Source organism: Pan paniscus, chromosome 12 (assembly GCF_029289425.2).
Source record: "Pan paniscus chromosome 12, NHGRI_mPanPan1-v2.0_pri, whole genome shotgun sequence".
Lineage (NCBI taxonomy): Eukaryota > Metazoa > Chordata > Mammalia > Primates > Hominidae > Pan > Pan paniscus.
Genome location: NC_073261.2, coordinates 77440592 through 77461203, shown reverse-complemented (window position 1 = coordinate 77461203; position 20612 = coordinate 77440592). Strand labels below are relative to the sequence as shown.

Here is a 20612-nt window from a genome sequence, read left to right as displayed (position 1 = left end):
CACTCTGATGGTAGTTTCTTTTGCTGTGCAGAAGCTCTTTAGTTTAATTAGATCCCATTTGTCAATTTTGGCTTTTGTTGCCATTGCTTTTGGTGTTTTAGACATGAAGTCCTTGCCCATGCCTATGTCCTGAATGGTAATGCCTAGGTTTTCTTCTAGGGTTTTTATGGTTTTAGGTCTAACATTTAAGTCTTTAATCCATCTTGAATTAATTTTTGTATAAGGTGTAAGGAAGGGATCCAGTTTCAGCTTTCTACATATGGCTAGCCAGTTTTCCCAGCACCATTTGTAGATTCAATGCCATCCCCATCAAGCTACCAATGACTTTCTTCACAGAATTGGAAAAAACTACTTTGAAGTTCATGTGGAACCATAAAAGAGTCCGCATTGCCAAGTCAATCCTAAGCCGAAAGAATAAAGCTGGAGGCATCAAACTACCTGACTTCAAACCATACTACAAGGCTACAGTAACCAAAACAGCATGGTACTGGTACCAAAACAGATATAGACCAATGGAACAGAGCCCTCAGAAATAATGCTGCATATCTACAACCATCTGATCTTTGACAAACCTGATAAAAAGAAGAAATGGGGAAGTGCTGTGTTTTATGATTGGTTTGGGGAATGTATTTGGCTTTCTCAGGCTGTTCCTAATTGGAAGCGGGTGGGGAGGGTTGCAGGGGTGAATGAGAACATCGAATTAAGCTGATAGTTCTTGACCAAGTCCTGGCTGTTTTGGGCCAGTTGCTACAGGGGTTGTTATTTGGTTTTCTGGTCACTGCAGAGTGTAGGTCATAGTTGTGTTTGTATATATGGTCTTGATATTGTCCATTTGTATATTCAGTCTCTCAATTTTGCTTTTTTTCTTTTTTTGGACATTCTGATTATTTTTATTCTGGCTAACTTTAACTGTCTTCCATATCAATTACCTTCTCTGAAGTCTCTTAAACTTTATTTCCACTTAATGTTTTTCTTTCCTTCGTGTCTCTTCATGTCTCATACTGTGTTAACTGGTGGTTGTTTTCCATTTTGCTCCTTCTAATTTTGCTTTTATTTCTGTGAGGGCCCTATTTTTTTCTTTTCTGAATGCTTTCAGCCCATATTTAGCTCTTCTGGTTTTGCTCTTTCTTCCTTGAGTTCTCGCATATGAGCTTTGTGTGCATGTCTAACAGAGGACATTGCTTTTTAGTTCTTTTAAATTTCTATTGCAATTTTCCTTTTCTCCATGGCACTGTTCTGTATTCTTCTTCGCCTTTCTTTAGAAAGCATTTGCTTTTCTTTGTTCTTTTCTTTTTTCCCTCTTATCTTTGTATGAATTCTATGCTTTTTAAGAAAATTACTCAACTTTAAAGGAGGCAAACATTTCTTGACCCACTAAACGTGTAAGGGAGGAGAAAGGCTATTCAGATTAGTATTTTTTTCTATGGTCCAGGATTTTGTGTGTAATTTCATTTAGTCTTCATTCAACGAAGACAGTCAGCTCTACTGCTTTTAATTTACTATTATTTTAAATACATTTCTCTATTCTCTTCTGACGCCATAGACACAGATTGAAAACACATGTTTCTTCATTTATCCCAGCTTTCCCTGTTTCTTGGATCTCACAGATACACCCTTAGTTTGCATATCCCCGTCTTTCTATTACAAACTAAAATTGGCATCACAGTGTGTGCCCCTCACTTTCAAGAAGTAAATGTTGTCTCACACTTTTTGGAAGCCGCAGTTAGGTCTTTCTCTCTAGAATCTGTTTTCTGGCTCCTACCTGCATGGCCCCTTCTGAATTACAATTGTTGTTTGCAGCTCTTGAATTTTTGTAGGCAGAGTTGGTGTGTGCATGGGTGTCTGTCTGTGCTGCTATCACAGAATACCTGAGACTGGGTAACTTATATATAACGGAAATTTGTATCTCATAGTCTGGAGTCTGGGAAGTCTAAGATCAAGGCACTGGCAGATTCAGTGTCTGGTAAAAGCCTGGTCTTTCTGGTCTCTGCTTCCATGATAGCTCCTTGTTGCTATGCCCTCTGGAGGGGACTAATGCTGTGTCCTCTCATAGCCAAAGAAACAAAAGGGCAAAAAGGGTCAAACACTGTATAAAACCCCTTTAAAGGCCTTAATTTCATTCACAAAAGAGGAGCCCTCATGACCTAATCACCTCCTAAAGCCTTTACCGCTTAATACTGCTGCATTGGAGATTAAGTTTGAACGTGTTTGGAGGCACGCAAACATTCAAACCATAGCATTTCACCCCCGGCCCCCCAAAGTTCAAGTCCTTCACATATACAAAATACATTCTTTCTATCTCAATAGCACCTAAAATCTTAACTCAATGCTGATTGAATTCAAAAGTCTGAAGTTCAGAGTCTTATCTAAATATCATCTAAATCAGATATCGCTGAGACACAAGGTATGATTCATTCTGAGGTAAATTCCCCTCCAGCTGTGAGCCTATGAAATCAAACAAGCTATATGCTTCCAAGATACAATGGTGGAACAGGCATAGGATAGACATTCTCATTCTAACTAGGAGAAATAGGAAGAACAAAAAGGGTAACAAGTCCCACGTAAGTCTAAAAGCTAACAAGGCAAACAGCATTAAATCTTGGGGCTTGAGAATAATCTCTGACTCCATGTCTTACTTTTTAGTCACTTGGTTGGGGTTGGGTTCCCAAGGCTTCAGGGGACTCTGCTCCATGGCATTGCTGGGTACAGCCCATGCTACAGCTCTCATGGGTTGAGGCCTAGAGCCTGTAGCTCTCCTGGGCTAGACTTGGACATTGGTGGATCTATAGTTGTTCAGTCTTGGGGGAAGCCACACCCCTAAGGCTTCATAGCGCATCCCCTTAGTGGAGGCTGTCTGCAGTGGCCCTGACCCCATAGCTGTAATGGGCATTGCCTTAATGGGGATGCTCTGTGGTGGCCCATCTCTGTGGAAGTTCTCTGCCTGGGCCCCAGGTCTCTCCAAGGTACTGTTTGGAATCTAGGTGGTGGTAGCCATGCCTCCTCAGCTTGTGCACCCTGCACCTGCAGAATCAGTACCATGTGGACACCACCAAGGCTTATAGCTTGTGCCCTCTGGAATGGCAGCCCAAGCCACACCAGGGTGGCTAAGGATTGCTGCATTAGCATGTGTGGAGCAGAAGCTTGAGGTGGCCCTGGGCAGCAAGACCCAAGTCCCATGCTACCCTGGGCTCGCCCCTTGAAACCATTCTGCTTTCAAAGCCTTGGTACTCTGACCTATGGTGAGAGTGGTAGCCTCAAAGTTCTCCAAAATACCTTTCAGGTCATTCTTCCATCATCTTGATCAACGCACCCAACTTTCTTCTATTTATACTAATCTCTCCATCAAAATGTTTGCTTAGCTACATCCTTGGTGTTCTCTCCAGAATGTGTTTTCTCATTTTTACAGGCTGAGAATTTTCCAATTAAGTTCTGCATCCCTTTTAGTTAAAAATTTTGCCTTTAGTTTATCTCTTTCTGCATTTTACTATAAGCAGTGAAGTAATTGCCATGCAGCCCGTTCAATACTTTGTTTAGAGATTTCTTTTGCCCAGGATCCTAGTTCTTCACTCTTAAGTTTCAACTTCCACAAAACACTAGGACAAGGACACAATTCAGTCAAGGACACAATTTGGCCTTTGCCACTTTATAACAAGGATGGCCTTTCCTCCAGTTTCCAATATCATATATTGATACCTATTTCCATTTAAGACCTCATTAGAATGGTCATTAGTGTCTTTATTTCTACCAACATTCTGTTCACAACCACTTAGATAATCTGAGAGAAATGAGGCTCTTTCTACAACTCTTCTCTTCTGAGCCCTCACCAGGATCTCCCTGAGTGCTCTGTTCACAGCAATTCAGGCTTTTTCTTGCCTGTTCCTCCAAACTCTTTCAGCCTCCACCCATTACGTGGTTCCAAAGCCACGTCCACAATTTTAATTATTTATTATAACAACATCCTACACTCAGTATCAATTTTTGTCTTAGTCTGTTGTGTTACTATAACAAAATGCCTGAGACCTAGTAATTTATAAATAATAGAAATTTATTTCTCACAGTGTCGAGGCTGGGAAGTCTAAGATTAAGGCACAAGTAGGTCTGATGTTTGGTGAAGGCCCGGTCTTTGCTTCTAAGATGATGCTTTGTTGCTGTGTTCTCACATGGCAGAAGCTGGAAGGGCAAACTAGACCAAGCTAGTTTCCTCCATCGAAAAACATTCCTAATCCTATTCACAAGGGAGGAGCCCTCATGACCTAATCAACTCCTAAAGACCCCACCGCTTAATACTGTTGCATTGGAGATTAAGTTTCAACGTGAATTTTGGAGGGATACAAACATTCAAGGCAGGGATCTGAGGTTTTAACTACCTTCCTGTTTTGCTGAAAGTGGACTTTCTTTTTGTTTCTTTTTGTTCTTGCCACTTTTGCATGATTTTTATCTTTTTTTTGCAAGACGATAAGTAGGAAATGTTGCAACCTCCTCTGAGATCAAGATAGGGCCACTACACTCCAGCCACTCTTAGCCATCATGTACAAATGATCATTTCAAAGTTCCCGTAGGAGGACCAGGGAATGATGGCATCTGGCAGTGACTAGGAATGTCCCTCAGCATGGCTCACTCAAAAGAAGAAATTCCACCACTCCTGTGACTAGATCAATTTATTTCTCTCTCTGAGTTTTCTCCACTTCAGGTGGCATTTAAGTCGTCACATCCATAGTCTTCATTTTTAAAAATCTGGAGGAGCTGGTACCATTCCTTCGGAAAATATTCCAATCAATAGGAAAAGAGGGAATCCTCCCTAACTCATTTTATGAGGCCAGCATCATCCTGATACCAAAGCCTGGCAGAGACACAACAAAAAAAGAGAATTTTAGACCAACATCCCTGATGAACATCAATGCAAAAATCCTCAATAAAATACTGGGAAACTGAATCCAGCAGCACATCAAAAAGCTTATCTACCATGACCAACTGGGCTTCATCCCTGGGATGCAAGGCTGGTTCAACACATGCAAATCAATAAACGTAATCCAGTATATAAACAGAACCAAAGACAAAAACCACGTGATTATCTCAATAGACGCAGAAAAGGCCTTTGACAAAATTCAACAACCCTTCATGCTAAAAACTCTCAATAAATTAGGTATTGATGGGATGTATCTCAAAATAATAAGAGCTATTTATGACAAACCCACTGCCAATATCATACTGAATGGGCAAAAACTGGAAGCATACCCTTTGAAAACTGGCACAAGACAGGGATGCCCTCTCTCACCACTCCTGTTCAACATAGTGTTGGAGGTTCTGGCCAGGGCAATCAGGCTGGAGAAAGAAATAAAGGGTATTCAGTTAGGAAAAGAGGAAGTCAAATTGTCCCTGTTTGCAGATGACATGATTGTATATCTAGAAAACCCCATCGTCTCAGCCCAAAACCTCCTTAAGCTGATAAGCAACTTCAGAAAAGTCTCAGGATACAAAATCAATGTGCAAAAATCACAAGCATTCTTATACACCAATAACAGACAAACAGCCAAATCATGAGTGAACTCCCATTCACAATTGCTTCAAAGAGAATAAAATACCTAGGGATCCAACTTACAAGGGATGTGAAGGACCTCTTCAAGGAGAACTACAAACCACTGCTCAATGAAATAAAAGAGGATACAAACAAACGAAGAACATTCCATGCTCATGGATAGGAAGAATCAATATAGTGAAAATGGCCATACTGCCCAAGGTAATTTATAGATTCAATACCATCCCCATCAAGCTACCAGTGACTTTCTTCACAGAATTGGAAAAAGCTACTTTAAAGTTCATATGGAACCAAAAAAGAGCCCGCATTGCCAAGTCAATCCTAAGCCAAAAGAACAAAGCTGGAGGTATCACACTACCTGACTTCAAACTATACTACAAGGCTACAGTAATCAAAACAGCATGGTACTGGCACTAAAACAGAGATATAGACCAATGGAACACAGCAGAACCCTCAGAAATAATACAACACATCTACAACTATCTGATCTTTGACAAACTTGACAAAAACAAGAAATGGGGGAAGGATTCCCTATTTAATAAATGGTGCTGGGAAAACTGGCTAGCCATATGTAGAAAGCTGAAACTGGATCCCTTCCTTACACCTTATACAAACATTAATTCAAGACGGATTAAAGACTTAAATGTTAGACCTAAAGCCATAAAAACCCTAGAAGAAAACCCAGGCAATACCATTCAGGACATAGGCATGGGCAAGGACTTCATGTCTAAAACACCAAAAGCAATGGCAACAAGACAAAATCGACAAATGGGATCTAATTAAAGAGCTTCTGCACAGCAAAAGAAACTACCATCAAAGTGAACAGGCAACCTACAGAATGGGAGAAAATTTTTGCAATCTACCCATCTGACAAAGGGCTAATATCCAGAATCTACAAAGAACTTAAACAAATTTACAAGAAAAAAACAACCCCATTGACAAGTGGGTGAAGGATATGAACAGACAGTTCTTGAAAGAAGACATTTATGCAGCAAACAGACACATGAAAAAATGCTCATCATCACTGGCCATCAGAGAAATGCAAATCAAAGCCACAATGAGATACCATCTCACACTAGTTAGAATGGCAATCATTAAAAAGTCAGGAAACAACAGGTGCTGGAGAGGATGTGGAGAAATAGGAACACTTTTACACTGTTGGTGGGACAGTAAACTAGTTCAACCATTGTGGAAGTCAGTGTGGTGATTCCTCAGGGATCTAGAACTAGAAATACCATTTGACCCAGCCATCCTATTACTGGGTATATACCCAAAGGATTATAAATCATGCTACTATAAAGAGACGTGCACACGTATGTTTATTGTGGCACTATTCACAATAGCAAAGACTTGGAACCAACCCAAATGTTCAACAATGATAGACTGGATTAAGAAAATGTGGCACATATATACCATGGAATACTATGCAGCCATAAAAATAATGAGTTCATGTCCTTTGTAGGGACATGGATGAAGCTGGAAACTATCATTCTCAGCCAACTATCGCAAGGACAAAAAGCCAAACACCACATGTTCTCGCTCATAGATGGGAATTGAACAATGAGAACACTTGGACACAGGAAGGGGAACATCACACACTGGGGCCTGTTGTGGGGTGGAGGGAGGGGCGAGGGATAGCATTAGGAGATATACCTAATGTTAAATGACGAGTTACTGGGTTCAGCACACCAACATGGCACATGTATACATATGTAACAAACCTGCACGTTGTGCACATGTACTCTAGAACTTAAAGTATAATAAAAATATATATATAAAGATTTAAGCAATAGCAATCCATTCATATATTTCCTAATATGTCTCATTTTCTGAACTAAAGATTAAAAATTTGAATTTGAAAAAAATCTGATTTATAAGGTGTAACAATCAAGTATCTATTGTTTTCCTCTAGAAAAAAAAGTAATATTCTCTTTAACTTTTTACTGTTAAATAGTAGAAAGCAGATTGCAAATCAGGTTTGAGATAGTATTTTGGGGAAAACCTGGGAATAAAGTTTGAACTTTGACCATGCTTAATTGGTGGCATGATAGTTAAAATATTTTATGATTTTTTTTTTCCTTGAATCAGCTTTTCTTATAAAATTATCTCAGATCTAGCCTGATAAGAACAATGAAGAGATGAAGAGAAAGATGAAAGTAATTTCTGGTATGTGATTTTTGAGAGACTCTTGAAAACCCCCGTGGTCAAAAATGTGTCCTACATGGGCTTTTCTTCCTGCTTGACTTTGCAAGGATAGTAATGAATTCCTTTGAGGCTTCTCCTGCAGTCTTTTTTCAAAATGCAGATTTTCACAGGTGAGGCAGTGCACCAAGGACATGTTTTTAACCAGCAGTGAGCTGATTATGAGCCTGTCTTCTCGTCTGATTCACACAACTGTTCTTTGAGCAAGATTTCCCCGAGAATTTTTTGGTTCTTCCCTCAAGGGTGACCGTCACATTTTGTGACTGATATGAATTTTTTGGTTCTTCCCTCAAGGGTGACAGCCACATTTTGTGACTGATATTGGATTAGCCCATCAATCCAATGGATTAAGCTATAATGTCAAGTTTGGCAACAAAGATGGGGTTGAATAATTTTACCTCTCTCTGGTTGTGGGGTTTGAGGTTTCATCTCCCTTCTGCTCAGGTGATTGGTCAAAGCCTGAGACTTTGATTAGCTTCAAAGGGAGGGGTAGAGTGGGGTTAATTATGTCTAAAAAAGATCAGAACCCAATCTTTTTACCTTTTTTAATGGTCTCAGCTGTTTCTCTCATCCGCAGTTGATACTCATGAGTATCTTTGTTGTAATATTTAGAAAAGGGAGAGAGTAAATAGGGGTCCTTTCTTTGACCTTGAACATTGATCCAACTCAGCCTTTAATTAGAGCTATGCACAGGCATAGAGTATTCTTATGCAGCTGGGAATAAAATGGTACGCTGATTTCCATTCTGCGTTTGTTTTCTGTGAATACCTTCCTAGAACTTTGTTGGGAGGGATAGGGGTAATTAACTGGGCAAGATGAGGTCATTCTCTGGTTCCTGACCAAAATATTGTTATAATAGCACCTGATACTCTCATCTTAACTTGTAAAGTAACCTCATTGAGAAATAAAGACCAAGGGCAGGAAATACTCTGTAGAAAGATGGGAAAGCCCACCAGCTGAGAGAGAAAGGAGTCCTGGAACATGGGACAGTGAACTAGGAGAAACTTTGGGGCAGATGAATGTGTGTGAGGATGTGGGTGGTGGGGTTGATGGCAGCAGAGGATGAACTTTTTAAATCAGTGAATCATCTTGTGAAAACATATGGCTGATAATATATAAGTGTTTACAACTCTATAGTGCCTCCCCATTGCTTGCTCTGAGGATGAGGTCCAAACTTTTTAGCAAGACACCTCAGGCTGGGTCCATGGCTCATGCCTGTAGTCCCAACACTTTGGGACGCCACGGTGGGTGGATCATCTGAGGTCAGGAGTTAAAGATCAGCTTGGTGAAACCCCATCTGTACTTAAAAAAAAAAATTAGCTGGGCATGGTGGCATGTGCCTGTAATCCCAGCTTCTTGGGAGACTGAGGAAGGAGAATCTCTTGAACCCGGGAGAAGGAGATTGCAGTGAGCTGAGATTGCACCACTGCACTCTAGCCTGGGCAACAGAACAAGACCCCATCTCAAAAAAACAAAAAAAAAACACCTCTGCCTGATGTGGACCCTCTCTCACCTGTCATACCTCACACTGTTCCAGACACACTGACCATTAATTCTTAGGCTAAGCAAATCCTGCATTGGTTAAGGGCCTCAACATCATTTGTGCCGTTCCTACTCAGAATTCGATTCACCTGCAAATACCTACTTTTCTAGTACGTCCCTGTTTAATGTCCTCCTTCAGAAAAGTGTAGTAGGTGTCCTCTGTTTAACCCACATAACTCAGGTGTGCAACAGATATGGACTATTCTATATTCTGTTTCTCAGCTACCTTACTTTTAAGCCTTGTTTTGTCTAATGGTGGGGAAAACCCCCACAATCTTGCTAATCCATTAAACCCAATCACTTCCAGGATTTTCTCTGTAACTCCAGAGTTAAGTTTAGTCATCTGCGATGTTTTTTCTCACCTTTGGGTCTCCATGGGAATATGTCTAATTTGTGGGGGTGCTTGCAAATTGTCAAGGCATTTGGGAAGATATCAAATCCTTGGTCTCTAGCCACATAGCGTTTATTTCTGTGACTGCTTTTAGGTTTATCTCTAGTCATGGTGTCTGTCCTTCTGGCTTCTATCAAGGTGTTCCATCTTGTCTGACCATGGAGGGGTAATCATTGTCAAGAGAGACTTACGAACATTCTCATATCCTCCATAGCAGGGCAGTCCACCACCCAACCTCTGTTAACATGCTTCTTTTCTTGGTCATAAGACATCCACAAAATGTGCTGACTTTCCCTCTTACAGCTAACCCCTGGGACCATGTAAATATGTACATTCACTCTTCAATTATTCTCCTTTTGAAGCATTATCATGGAGTAATCTGATACTCTGATTCCTTCAATGTTTTCTGATTGATCCTCAAGTGTAGGCTTTGAGAACTCAGAAAGCTCTTATTTCTCCAGAAACCCAGCTCTTGCCAATGAAAGCTTTGGTTTCCAAGTCAGTTTGCTCTTATAACAGATTTAAAAGTGTATTTTGGAACTCAAAATCTGTGAATGGACTGTTTCTTTGTCTTTGTATTCTTATTATAAAAATTCTGTTCATCTTTCAGAGTACAGAATTTCTCTGACTGTATAGGGGAGAGTCACTCTAAGAAACTGTGGGATATGGGGAGAAATACATTTTTCAGGAAATTAATCCACCATGGAAGGCTGCTTCAATGTCAGGACTGGATCAGGCTTCACTGTTTTAGTCTGAAATTATGTATTGAAGTGACTTGGGCCTCTATCCGTGTAACATTTGTGCATCCCAACAAATTCTGAGCTTCATGAGAGATCTAAGATTGTGTCTGTGCCTGTCTTGCTTACCACCAAAGCCTGAGCTCTAGGTACAGGACTTGGCAGAGAATAGGTGTTCCACAAATTCCCAGTAAATAGTTGAATAATCTAGGGAGAGAGAAGAGATCAGTGTGGTAGCAGGAGGGTTCTGGTACCCAGGGGTAGAGTTGGGAGCTGAATGAACACAAGTGGGAAATGGCTGCAAGCTAGTTTCTCTTGATGAGTGTGGTGGTGCTTGTAGTGCAGTGAGGGCTTAAATATTGCTGTGGAGCCCCTTGGTTCAGAATCTTTGTGCCCTACATAGATTTCAAATAGGCACTGGAGTTGAACTTGGAACAAATTCTGGGATAGTACCCATGTTCGTGTAATAAAGGACAATAGTGGAAAATACCTCATCTGCATGTAGGTAGCACTATTTGCGTCCAAATGTGGAAGCTTCCTTACAGGATCCTCCCCACCCCATCCCTCCCCGTAAACATGGACCTAGTACAGTTGTGGCTCACTACAGAGGGGGCTGTAGGTTGCCATGGTGAGGAGAGGGCTTTGTAAAGTTCTGTGCTTTTCTGTGTAGCCCTGAGGTCAGAGATTCCCTGCAGAACAAGCAGGCTTACTTGAAGAAAACAAATAAGTTAAAAATAAGTGGGCAATTCACTTTCTCCTTATACCATGTTGTCAGGAAATTTGTTGAGTGTTGTGTGTGTTTTCATAATTTGAAAAGCATATCTGACTTTTTCTTGTCAGAATTGATTATTTTGGGATTTAAAAGGCAATACACTCCATCAGGGAGCAAAACTGTGGAAACTCCTGACGTGAAAGCAGATGGTGCAATTTCTTACTCATGCGGTTCTCAGGGAATCCTGGCACATTGCTGGTACTCCAGACAGAGGGATAATGTCATCAGAGTCACTGTGTCAATTTATTTTTCCCAGAGAAGGACACAGAGGAAAATGTAAGCACAGCTCAGCTAAATCTCTGCGTTACTCAAGCTCCAGAGGTAGGTGGCATGACATTGGCCTTGGAGCTTGACATCAGAGAGAGATCTTCAGAAAATGGATTCAGAGACCAGGAGGGGATCTTCAAGGCCAGGGATCCAGCCTTCTTATTTTACAGTGAGGAAACTGAGGCCCATAAAGTGAATTGACTTGATGAAGATGGCACAGTTACTTGATAAGTGGGAGTGCTGTGATATTTTAATTAAACCACGGCTTCTCAAACACTTATTTTCATCCAAATCACATGGAAATCATGTGAAAAATGCAGATTGTAATTCAGGACATTAGAGCCATGGCCTAGAATCTGCATTTTTAACATTCTCCCAGGTGATATTGATGTTTCTCTTCCCTGGGCGACACTATGATTTTTAAAATATTATGTTACAGGGACCTAATCGCAAGGCATTCCTGAGTACCTCCTTCAGAAAGGATTGTTTTAAGACATGGAAGAAGGCTCAGGAGTCCAAGACTACTGACCTGGTGTGGATTCTCACCACAGCATGCCCACTAAAGTGAGGATGTCGTGTAAAATCAGAGAAGCCAGTCTGGCTTATAAGGCTCTGACTGTTCAGCTCAACTTCCTCTCTTTCATTGTTGACTTTGTCACTGTTTTCCTGCTTCTCCCATGGAATACAATCTGAGACAGATAGGATATGTGTTAATTGTATAAAAGACTTTGCAATACGCACCCCCCTGCCCACCAAAAGAAACAGAATAAAAGAGATTATTGGGTATTCTTTGGGATTCTAGGTATTGTCTAGCATACCCATCTGGATTATCTGATGCTATAGTCGTCTATTCCTCTCATTGTTTATGAGCTGTTTTAAAATCTCTTTAAGTTGTATAATAGAACCTAAGCATTAAGCCAATGATTCTTGTCCCGTTAAATGCAATGTATTATTGCCATATGGATATAGACCACATCTATTTTTAAATTTATTTTAGCATTCCTGATTGTCTATATGTTCTTTGAATTATTTTCATTGAGTGTAACATTTTACTGTTCTATCATCAATTAATAGGTTATATAAAATATTTGACACATGTTCCTTTTATGTTTTATATTTGTGCAAGAGTTACAGTTTTACCCTTAAAAATTGTCCTTTAAAATGAACTTTGATTATTTGGCTGAATCCCTTCTCCAAAAGAGGTAAAATTGAATTTGCTCTTTAATGTGAAAATCTAGGGTCTTAATTTTCAACACTTATGTAACACTTAGAGTCACACCAGCTTGTGGAGTCTCAAAGGATCTTAAGTTACTGATGAGACAGCTGAATCTCAGAAAAATGAAGAGATTTACCCAGGGACACATGGCTGGGATGGGGTAGAGAAAGGAGTCTCCTTTTTCTCATACTACCCTTTAGTTATTGTGTATTTGAATGACCCAAGTCTTTATTCACCATTGTCCTAATCGGTGAGTTGACCAAAGGTAGGAGGAGCATAGACATGTGGGAAGGGGCCCAAAGAACTGGTGCTCTTTGCCTCTTTTATTGACCCTTCTGGAGAAGAGGTCAAGGAAAATGTGAAGGCTTGTGCCTTGCTGTGGATAGATTTGTGTCTGCAGTTGTTTACCTGAGGCCTGTGGCCTGCAAAGACACAGAGAGTGGCCACGAAAAGTCTCTCTACAGCTAAATGGCTCAGCACTATTGCAGGTGACAATGATGACAGTGACGGCAATCATAAAAATTCTTGGAATGAGCACATGCTCTGGAGTCAGATTGACTTGAGTTTAAATTGTGGTCTGTTTATTACAAATTGTATACCCTTGGCAGAGTTGCTTAACCTCTTCAGAACTTTGTGCTACCCCATTTTACAGATTAAAAAATAATCTCATAGAATTATCGTGAAGAATTTTTGAGACAACATGAAAAGCACAATGTAGTTCCTTGTCAGTATTCATCGAATGTTCTTTTCTCTTTTTTATTTTCACTTTTGCCAAGAAATATATTCATTTACATTCAACTCTCTTTACCCAGAAAAAAGTTAACTGCTCAATGGCATTTATTGAACACTTGTTATGAATCCAGCCTGTGGCAGGGACTATGGGGTATACAGAAATGTAAACGTTCCTTCCCCTGCTTTCAATGAACAGTCTAATTAAGGAAGGGTAGTAACTGACCTGGAACAAATAAAGACATCATTGCATTGAGAATTTGGAGACATGAGGCATCAGTGAAGGTTGGAAAAGGTAGTTGTGGACACAGCATGGACAAAAGGGAGGTGGTGGGAGGGAGCATGATGTGGGGAAGGAATTGGCTTAGTCCTCAGAGAGGGTATTGGTGGGGAGCAGTGGGAGCCTAGGTGGGGAAAGCAGGCCTGTGCGTGTTTGGAGAGAACCTTGGACGCCAAGCTGAGTAGCTAGGCCTTGCTACAACAGATGGCAGCAACCCCTGGCGGGTTCTGAGCAGAAGAATAAGTAACATGCTTTGCAAGCGCAGATGTTGCCCTCTGCAGTTTCTTTTATGGGACTCTGTTTGTTGTTGTTGAGCTCCCTGAATTTCTCCTGGAGGTCAGAGATGTCACTTGCTGCTCTGACACTGATTCAAAGGTTGATTCTGAGGAGTGTTGAGGAGGCTGATTTTTGTGGGAAGAGATGACAATTTAAATGCCCCATAGAGGCAGCTCCCCCAGATTCCTCTACATCAGTTTTTTTCTCTGAGCGTCTATACTTCTGGTTACTCTGAACAGGAATATGTTATCTGTAATTTTTCATTATAAGTCTGATTAATGATCTTTTTTTTTTTTTGCTTTGCAGCCTCAATTTAATGAAAAAATATAATCTTGACTGCTAAAAAATTGAGCTTTGATACTTTAGTCCATATTTTTCATTACCATTGTCATTTCCAGACAAGCCTCTTGATAATAGAATTTCATATGAGCACTTTATGAAGATTTTGACAAACCTCCATTCAAAACCAAGGCAATTTCAATGACTTAGGGAGCAGATGCTCTGGGCCTTGGGGGGAAAAGGGATAAGGGCGACCTCCTTTTTTTTTCTTTTTTTTTTTTTTGAGGCAGAGTCTTGCTTTGTCACCCAGGCTGGAGTGCAGTGGCGCATTCTTGGCTCACTGCAACCTCTGCCTCCCGGGTTCAAGCAGTTCTCCTGCCTCAGCCTCCTGAGTAGCTGTGATTACAGGCACCCACCACCATGCCCGGCTAATTTTTGTATTTTTATAGAGACGGGATTTCACTATGTTGGCCAGGCTGGTCTCGAACTCCTGACCTCAGGTGATCCGCCCACCTCAGCCTCCCAAAGTGTTGGGATTACAGGCGTGAGCCACCCTGCCCAGCCCTATGACTTCCTTCTTATGGACATATAACTGCCGAGGGTTAGTGTCAGTGCAGGTATAGCAGGCAGATCATCATGACCATGCACACATGTTTATCAGTGATTGAAGTGGGAGACACTGAGCCCTGGAGCAAAGGGAGATAGAAAACATATACATGAGCCACTTGGGAGGGGAGATGAGGGGCCGTTTATGGAGATGAGATGCAGAATGCAACTGATAAATGATACTGATGGGAGCAAAGCCAGTGTAGCTGCCAGCCTCTAGAATGACCAAGATGATAATGAAAAATAAAAATAACAGATATCCTTGCTGAGTATTTTACATCCACTATTTCATTTTTATCCTCACAACAACTCTGAAAGGTCGATATTATTAATCTGATTTTATAGAAAATGACAGATCTGCATTAAAACCCTGGTCTTTGTGAGGCTGACAGCTGACCTCTTCATGGCATTGCACTACCTCCCTAGGGAGACATCTTCTAAGTAGAAGGGATCTTGGCTTGAGATTAAACTCTTACTCTAGAGTGCAGATGAGTCCTAAGGAAAGGTGGGTTGTGCTTGCCAATAATTTATTTGCATGGGAGACTGGAGAGTGTCTGGGAATGAACAACTTCTCAGTGAAAGAGAGAGCGAGCTAAGTCCTGTTAGCCAGACCAGAGTTTCCAGCTGAAATGGGGGACTGCTTTTGAGTATAGAGACAGACCTCAGGCCATCTCTGGTTCAGTCTCTGTGGAATGATACCTGGATATTAGGAATTGCAGGATGATTGGACACGATGATATCAAGATGTTAGGACTAAAAAATAGAGACTGGGTTAAATGAATCATCAAGGCCACCATAAAGTGATGAGGGAAATAAGATTCTTGTGACAGAGGTGGGAAAAGAGTTTTTTGAAAGGTTTGGATTAGAGAGGAACTCTGTGAACTGCCCATGAAAGGAAAGTGGATGGGGAGGGAAAGGGAATTTTATGAACCATGTCTCCATTCAGTGTTTGATAAACGCAAGCAAAATTATTTTCAAAATACATTTTGGTTTCCTAGGCTGTATCTCTTTAACTGTGACTTATCTCTGAGGTGTCTGCTAGGTTGGTCATGGTTTTGTAGCTTTTATGCCAACACACTTGGTATTAGCCATGGTAACTCATGTCCCCAGGGCACTTTCGTATAAGTAGGCATTTTTAACCAGGAAAATGGGCCTGGTTCTTAGTTCAAAGAGTTATTAAATGTGAAGTATCAGCAAAATCAAGAAAACAGAACGCTGTTATTTTTCCTTTTAGTTTTCTATTTTTTTATTTACCATTTTAATCTCTCGGCTGGGCACGGTGGCTCACGTCTGTAATCCCAGCATTTTGGGAGGCCGAGGCGAGTGGATCACGAGGTCAAGAGATCGAGACCATCCTGGCCAACATGGTGAAACCCCATCTCTACTAAAAATACAAAAAATTAGCCGGGCGTGGTGGCGGGTGCCTGTAGTCCCAGCTACTCTGGAGGCTGAGGCAGGAGAATGGTGTGAACCCGGGAGGCGGAGCTTGCAGTGAGCTGAGGTTGTGCCACTGCACTCTAGCCTGGGCGACAGAGCGAGACTCCATCTCAAAAGCAAGCAAACAAACAAATAATCTCTCTCTTTTTTTTATTTTTCTGAGATAGGATCTTGCACTGTCACAGAGGCTGGAGTGCAGTGGCGTGATCATGGCTCACTATAGCCTCGAACTCTTGGGACCAAGTGATCATTCCACCTCAGCCTCCTGACTAGCTGGGACCACAGTCCTATGCCACCATGCCCAGCTGTTTTTAATTTTATTTTTTTGTTGTTGCTATGGGGTCTTCCTATGTTGCCCAGTCTGATCTCAAACTCCCAGGCTGAAGTGATTCTTCTGTCTCAGCTTCTCAAAGTGCTGGGATTACAGGCATGAGCCACTGTGCTGGCTTTCCTCTCATTTCTCATAGTGATGTTAGTTCATGTTGCAGTGTAGCAGCAAATTACAAAAGTTTGCCATTGTTTGAATTTCATCGAATTATAATTTTACTGGCCATACCTTACCTGCCATGGATACAAGAAACAATTTTGTCTTTTTCTTGGACTCACCAAGAGGTGACCAGGGCCAGTTTCATGTCCCACCACCAATCTTCCATCCCTGTAGAAAATATAACCTTGACCCAAATAGAAAAAGTTCTAAGAGATTTTTGGATGTGTGAGCTAATATTCATTAAGTCCCTTCTCTATTTGAATACCAGTCTCTGTGTCTCCCTTCTTGCCCGAATATTGGGGACCACATGTTAGTCCTTTGATAAATAACTACATCAAAAGAGAGAAGAGACCTTAACAGTCATCAGAAGCATCAGAAGGTGGGACCCATCTCTGTCTTTTATATATGCCATTCCCCTTGTAACAAATATCCTTTTGCTATAATAAGATACACCATTTGGGTAACTCAATATCCCTAGACTCAGTATATCTGTAAAATGAATGGGCTGAACTAGATGACTTCCAAACTATATTTTAAAGCTTTAATGTTCTAAGAGTCCATGGTTTCAGGCATAAACAATAGGCAGTGAAGGTCTCCCCCCTCATCTTCCATTATGCCATAGCCTATTGTAATTCTGGCACTGGTTTTGAATCTTCTGTTTAACAGAGAGTCCAACTTGATTCTTGATTCATAGAGAACTGGATTCCATAGAGAACTGGAGTGAACAATTCTCTCTCCTTGAATATTTTGGCTAATTCAGATTTTGCTTTAAGGACACCCAGCTATCCAAATCTCTCCTGGGTCCTAATGGAAATTTGAGAGCTCACATAGGCAGAACAGGTCAAAATTAGTAGAATTTAGTTGAATAATGGCAACTGGTGGGACCAGCCATTGATGTTGGTTGACACTGGTCACTTTCTCAGTGATTGTGGCAGTAACTTGGGAACTCCACAGAACCAAGCTCATAGAACATATGGGCGCTAGGAACCTGGGATGGGAGAGGTGATGCCACAGAATGTTCAGCGGGAAAGCAAACAAAGGTGCTAAAGGTAAGAGTCTCTGGCTTCCTGTCTTGCTGAGGGATGGAGTTAGGACCTGGTGGCCCAGGACAATCCTGGGTAGCTCAAGTGTCCTATCTCAGTCTCTTGAGGTCAGCCCTACCCACATGAAACCAGGGACAAGACCAGCTGTGAGTCATCTTGAGCAGTCTGACATAACTTCTCTTTTTCTAAGCCCTATGGTGGTCACTGAAAAATATCACCCAGGCATCGAGAAGTGTAAATGTTATTTGAAAACTAGCACTTATTTTCCGGTGATAAAAGAATTGTCTCTCTTTCATTATTGTTCCATCGACTCCAACTCACAGAGGGGCTCAAAGAGCACTCAAATAATTGCCTGCTGTAGTAATAAAGAGGTTATAGTCTCTTTCGTTGTGATGGCAACAGAACATTTTAGGAATTTCAGCTCCCCTCTGGCTTCTCCACTTGTGTTTTGGGGGAGGGATTCTGGATCTGACTCTCGTTGTCTATTTTCTACAATTAAATTCCCCTGTAACTTTGTTCCAAATAATTTAGATGAAGGATCAAAATCATGTGCTAACTGGTCGATAACACTCAAGTTTCTCTCTGGTTTTGCCTGGAGGCACTTTTAAACCACTTTCTGGGAGAATCAGGGGGTTAGCTGTTGTACTTGGTTCTGGCTTTTTGAAATACTTGCCTCTCCCCAGTCTTTTTTTCCTGTTTGTTTCTCCATACTGGCAGGACCTATCCTTAATTCAGCTCACCACACTTCACGCTGGCCCATCTACCCTTCCAGCACACACACCGCACCATCACCGGGCCCTGGGGCCTCAGCATGGGTTCCTTTTGCTGCAGAAAACAGGTGGTTGGGGGAGGTGGTCACTCTTTGTCCCATTAGGTTCCCTTCCAAATTCTGCCAGAGACCACATAGGGGATACTTTTTGAGACTGTCTATTGATAGTTAGGCATTGATAATTACATCTGGACTATAAGAACAAACCAGGACCATCCCAGGCAAACAGGGATGTATGGTCCCCACACCAATGGACAAGGCATTCTTTGGCCCTAGGCCTTTAAATATGCCTTTCTGGCTATCTGGAATGACCTTCCCATATCTTATCCTGGTTAGTTCCTGTTCACTCATTCTTCAGGTTTCGCTCTAGATGATATTTCTTCAGGAAGACTTCCCTGATCCTCCCTTGGGCTGATTAGAGATCCTGCTTCCAAAATTTCCCCTTTCTCCCCCCTCCCCAAAAATAATTAGAATCAGTAAGACTTAATATTTGCTAGCACAACAGGGTGACAATAGTCAATAATAATTTGATTGTACATTTACAAATAACTAAAAGAGTATAATTGTATTGTTTGTAACACAAAGGATAAATGCTTGAGGGGATGGATACCCCATTTTCCACGATGTGATTATTACACATTGCATACCTGTATCAACATCTGAGGAAACTTGTGAATATATACACCTACTATGTACCCACAAAAATCAAAATTAGAAATTAAAAAATCAACAAAATTTCCCCTTGCCTATCACGCCATCACACTCTCACACACGGGCACATGTTCTTTCTCTCATGAGTATACGCACAGGGCTCTGGGGCTGGGCACTATTTACCTTGTCTCTGCAGCACAGCAGCTAGCTTGTTGACTGCAGCTTAGTAAATATTTATTGAATGCTACACTGATTTCCCTCCTTCCTTCCCTCCCTCCCTCTCTCCTTCCTCTCTTCTGGTGCCTTGAGTCTTTAGTATCCTCTACAATATTTGCTGGCATTTAGTTTTGTTTTGGCTTACTTCTGGTTCCGCTGTTCCTCAGTTTTCCTCCTCATCCTTTTTTCTTCCACCAAGCTCATCCTTTTCTCTTCCCTGCTTTCGCTGTGTCCTGTGCTATGTAGCTTAAATCCTCTTTTTGCTGTTTTCCCATCTTAAAATAGTGCCTAAGCTGAGTGGCTGGCTCCTTTTGCGAAAGTGCACTCCAAGAATACAAGTGTCTAGGTTATATGACTTTGGAATAAGAAAAATAGGATCCCAGAATTTGCTAGCCTATAAGATCTCTGCTTCTATTTTGAGTCAGTGATGAATTCCCTTTAGCAGGTGTGCTTGTTTGTAAGCCTTTACCTCTGCTATCTCCCTTTACAGTTTGGTCTTTTTCATAACTGTAGGTTTGAAGCAGGATGGCTGCTGGGATGACTTCTATTCCTAATGATAAATTTCATGTGAATCTTCAAGCATTCAAGATTTGAGAAGTGGGTAACATTGTATGTTCTTGGTCCTCTCGGGCACTGAAAATCTGAGATGTATGGAAAGATATCCTGCTTGGCATAGATACTCCTCAAAAAGATGAGGCTTACTTGGAAGGAGGCTATTCTGTAGAAATTGAGCTTTCTTCCCTGTGCTGCCCCTTTGGATTCCACTTTCTTCCTTAGTAGAACTCCCTTTTTGAGTAGTTTTGCTCTTTGTATTTGTTTTCTTTTCCTGCCTTTATTCAGAGCCACAAATGAATCTGATATCTCTGCTCACTTCTGGCTTATCTGAGCTTCTTTGCCACCTTGTATGCTTTATCATGTGTGGCTAAGAAGCCTGTATCCCCAAAACAGAAGGCTAGACATTGGTATGCTGCAGCCAGCTGGCACTGGCTCGTGAGCACCAATCCTGTGTATCTCTCAACTAAGCATTTGGTGACATCACATCAGAGGTTTGAAATCTGCCATAGTGGGAGTATTTACAGCACGGAAATCAGCAAACTTGGCAAACACTACAAATCGAGGGGGGTGTGTGTATGCATGTGCCCATCTTGTTATTTAACATTTACCAGTATACCACTC

General features: G+C 41.3%; 1 long non-coding RNA gene across 1 annotated transcript; it reads right to left on the bottom strand.

Annotated features, from left to right (window-relative positions):
* Positions 1-4072: 4072 nt before the first annotated feature.
* LOC129397169 (uncharacterized) lies at positions 4073-19734 on the bottom strand. The gene is made up of 3 exons (XR_008624360.2): positions 19582-19734; positions 5236-5322; positions 4073-4840 (listed from the first exon to the last, which is right to left on the bottom strand). It is a non-coding gene; the product is annotated as an uncharacterized LOC129397169 (long non-coding RNA).
* Between the last annotated feature and the right edge of the window lie 878 nt (positions 19735-20612).